We start from the raw sequence: 5,397 nt of genomic DNA, 5'->3' as shown, positions 1-5,397 counted from the left end.
CATTTGGTGTCTGGTGGAGACCTGCTTCCTGGGCAGCCATCTTTTCACTTTGTCCTCACATGGTGGATTGGGCAGGATCTCTCTGAAGTTTCTTTTACAAAGGCACTAATCCCATTCATGATCTAGTTATCTCCCAAAGGCCCCCATCTTCAATATCATTATATTGGAGGTTAAGTTTCAACATATGAATTTTAGGGGACACAAACATTCAGTCTACAGCAGCTTTCTTTCTGGGAAGGCCTAGAGCCTGTATGCAGAAGGTTAAAATTGCATAAATGAATGCGATAATGAATGAATGAATGAATGGATGTGATTAGTCTTTGCTTATTTTTTGGATTGGGTGAGACAGTCTCTTAATGAAAGCTAAAAGCCATAGAAATGGCATATATCTTGTCTGAAATGAAGTCGACCTTGTGGATGAACATGTCCATTGTGGTGGGAGACAGGTGTATGGGGCACTGGAAACTAGGGGAAAAAGTGAGATGGTAACGGGTTTCTGCTTACAAGGACCAGATAACCTGTTTGGACCCACGTGGTGTGGGAGAGAGAAGCTCGGATTGAGAATCCTGGCTTGCTAAGCTCCTACCTGAAACTTGACCATGTTTTTAAAAATTAGGTTTTAAGAGTCTGACCCGTTTGGGTGAAAACAAACCTTTGTAAACATTGTTGGAGAAAGTGAGTGGGGATGGAAACGAAGCAAAGGAACCTGAGGCTGCTTACCCAACAGTTTCAGCCAGAGGCAGTGCTGCTTTGTTTCTAAGGGAGAACAGCTCCCTCTGAAATGTGGTGTCAAGAGGTGCTTCTGTGGGAGCTTTCAGAGCATGTGCCTTGTCACGTGAGTGTGTTGCCTACTTGGAACACATTTTTCTGCAAGGTGGCCTTGCCATCAAAATCTGTCAACATTAAAGGCTTTTCTTGACTCCAAAAGTGGGTTGGTGAGTGTCAGAGGTACCCGTACACCATTATTGTTTGAGGCAGGTGTCTGTTTAAAGGTTCCCCAATATTCCTTTATTTGTGCAGCATTTTGGTTGTCATCTTGTCACCACTGATTTCAGTAGGGATGGAATTTTCTGTAAAGTTCAGTGCATTTTGCTTGTGAAAAATACATTTAAGAGAATATAACTGAGGTACTCTGACCTAGACATCAAGGGACAGGAACTCTGGTTTTCACTTGGCCCAGCAGAGATTTGTTATGGGCTGTGTTAGCAGAACTTGAATTGGTTGGAAATAAACTTTCTTTTTCCTTTCTTTTTGGTGGAAGGAAGCACCTGGAAGTAGTACTCAGATGCTTTCTTGACTTGGAAAAGAATCTGATGACCTCAGAAGTTCCCAAGAGCTAATAGCTATTTGATCTATTCATAAAATTATGCTAAGAGATTTGGGAGGAAGATAATATAGGGAACTACATAAACATAATGCCTCAACATAAATTCAAGTCCTTAACCTTGTGAAAGGACACATTTTTATTTCTTGCATCTGTATATTAATCTTTTAATAAATTAATATCTGTGTATTACTCCTTGGCTTTTTTTTCTTACTTGGAGGAAAAAAAAATCTTTCCTCCTTTCCAAGGATAGTTCCTCTCTTTTTGTCAATGATCTCATTTATTTGGACTACTTTCAGGCTAGTAAAATAAATTTCTCTCCCCTTTTATATTTGCATATTTAATCCCTCTTTCATTAGTGGCTCCTTTGCCGTTTATTTTCAATAAATTAAGATTTTCTCATCATGTGGAATCCCCTCCTTTTAACCTTGCTTTCATTTTGGTCTACTGTTCAATTTTTACTTTGGCTATCAATGGTATTTTATGAGTTAGGCACTGTGTTAGGTACTGGGCGTGCACAAATGAATTAGCACAGTGTCTGTTTTCAAGGAGCTGATGGTCTAGCAGAAGGTGCAGACAAGCAGCCAACATGGTAGATTATGATAAATACAAAGCCACATTATGTACCGGAGACTGGAAAGACACAGAGTGTGAAGACATGTATTCTATCTCAACAACCAGGAGTCTCTCAGAGCAGGTGCTGTTTTAGTGGACTTATGAAGGACAAATAGAGAAGGCAGAAAGACCTGAATGAACAGGGAGAAACATAGAAACATGAGAAAATAAATACTTGGTTTGGCTAAAGAGTGGCAACCTTGGAAAGCATGCTCATAGATGGCGATTCTATTAAGATAGAAAATAAGGAGGTAGGATAGGTTGACAAAAGATTTGACTTCAGTTTCGGCTGTGTTGAGTTTGGAGAGGTATTTAACTAGTGGGAGGTAGGGCACTGTTTGTGAATGGCTCTGTACACCATACACAGGAGTATTGGTTTCCTATTGCTTTTGTAACAAATTACCACAGACTTAGGGGCTTAAAACAATGCCCAAGATGGGTTTTATGGGGCTAAAATTTAAGCATTGGCAGAATTGTGTTCCTTCTGGAGGCTCTGGGGGAAAAAATCTATTCCTTGACTCTTTCAGCTTCTAGAGGCTGCTTGCATTCCTTGGCTTGTGGCTGTATTACTAGTTCTGGGGATTATGCCATGGCCATCTTTGGAAGGTCACTATTTTGCTTCCTACATAAGGTGTTTGAACTCATCCTGGAAGCAAGGAGAAGCTATTGCCACATGTGTAGCCAAAGGATATGGTGGTGCTTTAGAGATTTATGCTTTAGAAAAGTCACTTTATTTGAAATGTAGATATTTGAGTCAAGGTGAAAAAACTAGGATATTGCAATTGTGCTTCACACTCAGGGAGCCTAGACAGATGATATTTCTATTAGCCAAGATAGACAGGAGGTGCCAGCGGAGTTCGGGTGACAGAAGATTTGACTTCAGTTGTGGTTGTGTTGACTTTGAGCTTCGAGGCATGGCACCCAGCTAAAGGAGATGTGGAGCCCAGAAGAGAGGACTGTTTTGGGGATCATCAGACAGCTGCATGGAAGATGGCCCAAGGGTAGTGTATAAAATGAGAAGACTTGAGACTACTTCTGTGAATAATTTCAAAGTCTGTATTGATGACTGGTCTTACAGAGCCCTTGATACACCTTTACAGGTGCTACAGGACATAAACTCATGTATGTCCTGTATTTTGTTCAAACTCATGAAAAATAATGGAGTTTCCTTGAGAATGGGGTTAGACCTTTGCTTATCTTTGAATCTCTTCTTGTATCCTCCCATTGATTGAATAAATACCATATACACCCAGACACAAATCTAATTTGGAATTGTATTGTATCTCTTTGTGTTAAAATAGAAATCCCAGGGGCGCCTGGGTGGCTCAGTCAGTTAAGCGTCTGACTTCAGCTCAGGTCATGATATCACAGTTTCTGAGCTCAAGCCACACGTCAGGCTCTGTGCTGAAAGTTCAGAGCCTGGAGCCTGCTTTGGATTCTGTGTCTCCCTCTCTCTGCCCCTCCACTGCTTGTGCTTTGTCTCTCTTTCTCTCTCAAAAATAAATAAACTTAAAAAAAAAGTTTAAAATAGAAATCCCAAATCATTAGAATAAATTTTTTGTCTTTGCTTTGTTGACACCTGATACTGCTTACAAGGAGAAATATTTGACATTTCTCCCACTTGAGAATTATCTTTCAAAATCACAATAATTATCTGTGTTATGAATTAGGTTACATCTAGGTATTTCCCCGGGAAGTATTTGAAATGTGTGCATTGTTGGTACTGAGCACTTAAGAAAAAAGTTTCTTTTCTTTACCTTAAGTTAGCACATAGGGTTTTTAATTTTTTTTTAAATATTTATTTTTTAGAGAGAGAGAGACAGAGTGAGAGTGGAGGAGGAACAGAGAGAGGGAGACACCGAATCTGAAACAGGCTACAGGCTCTGAGCTGTCAGCACAGAGTCCAATGTGGGGCTCAAACTCACAAACTGTGAGATCATGACCTGAGCCAAAGTCAGATGCTTAACCGACTGAGCCACCCAGGTGCCCCATAGCACATAGGGTTTTTATCACAAGGTTTTATGCCCATTCCATACAACTTCATGATCCTGTTAGTGTCAGAAAGATGCTATGAGAGATAAATGGTAAGTTCTTCAAGAATTACCCACCCTCCCTGAGCTTATTGTCTCAGTTAATAACATCACTCTCTATGCCTTTTATTTGACCTTGGAGCTTCAGGGTCATCTTTGGCCTCACTTTCCTTCCCTTTGTTCATCTGGCCACCAAGATTTGTTAGTTCTCCTTCTGAAATGACTCATCAGTACCTCTTATTTCTTCTGAACTCCTGAAATAACCCTTTTAATAAGTCTGCCTGTGTCTACCCTATCTCCAGCTATAGTTTATTTTGAACACTATCACTAAGTAAGTTCTTGGAAACACACAACTGATCATATCCTGTACAAACCACCAGTAGCTCTCCACTGCCCATTAAAAAAAGCCCCAAACTACTGACCTCCAAGGCGGGGGTCTGCTCTCCTCCAGACATTTCCCACTGGGGACCTCCTACTCTATGCTTGATGATTTTTTTCCTTGTGTTCTGATTGGAAAGGACTTTCTTCGTCTGCCTTCCTGGCCTCTGCATTGGCTTGGAGAACACTGGCTAATTTTCCAAGGTCCAGCTAAAAGGGCATTTCCTTTGTGTGCCTTTTATTCTCATTACTGGTACTACAAGTGTTCTCACCATACTAACTTTCTCTCCTTGAATACTTCAGGTGACTCTCTCCCCACTCCTTGCCCTCCTCACCGCTCTCACCTCTGTATCCTTAGCACATAACTGGTATTTAATAATGATTGAGTGGTTTGGTGGAAAATCTAGTTAGAGTCTAGTTTCAGTCTCTTCTCTGATTAACTATGGGTCTCTGGGCCTCTTTTCTTTGCCTATAAAAAGAGGAGAAATTCAAGTGTGGGTATATCAGATCAAGTCATATATCCTGAGACCTCTGCTACGAGTGTTCTTAATATACATCATGAGGTTTTAAGATGAAGAATATGAATCTGACTTGAGTTTCAGATGCAGTCATTCTCGTTATTTCCTTCCAGGCATGCTTGGTAAAATAAATCCACAGGAGTCTTTAATTTGGCCTTCTACAGTTTTCTGGGTTTCTCAGGAGATTTGCTTATGTTTTTTAGGTATCAAATATAGTGTTAATCAGGGTTAAAAAGCAGGTGGGGCTGCAAATAATCCTTGTTAGTCAAAACTGGCTTAAGCTTAGAAACATGAAAGCTAGCCTGTTCTAGAAATTAAGAGGCCCTGGTTATACATTTTTTTTTTTTAACCTTTGTTTCTCAAATCCACACCCCTCCCCACCCCAGCTTGTAAAGGCTGAACTTTCATTTGGGTTGTGAGGATGTACTCAGAGAACTGCAGAACAATCTTGCTTCTATCTTTCCCAAATTTAAGGAAACCCATGCTTATGTTTTATGAAAAGGCCAGGAATGGACACTACCTCGTGGAGAGG

The 5,397-nt window shown here is 40.5% G+C and overlaps 1 non-coding gene across 1 annotated transcript; it reads right to left on the bottom strand.

The window, feature by feature from the left end:
- Positions 1 to 1,674: 1,674 nt before the first annotated feature.
- On the bottom strand, positions 1,675 to 1,736 carry LOC115517437. The gene has a single exon (XR_003969887.1). It is a non-coding gene; the product is annotated as a small nucleolar RNA SNORD42 (small nucleolar RNA).
- Between the last annotated feature and the right edge of the window lie 3,661 nt (positions 1,737 to 5,397).

The sequence above is a fragment of the Lynx canadensis genome, chromosome B3 (genome assembly GCF_007474595.2).
Source record: "Lynx canadensis isolate LIC74 chromosome B3, mLynCan4.pri.v2, whole genome shotgun sequence".
Taxonomy (NCBI): Eukaryota; Metazoa; Chordata; class Mammalia; order Carnivora; family Felidae; genus Lynx; species Lynx canadensis.
This window is presented reverse-complemented; position numbering and strand designations above follow the sequence as displayed.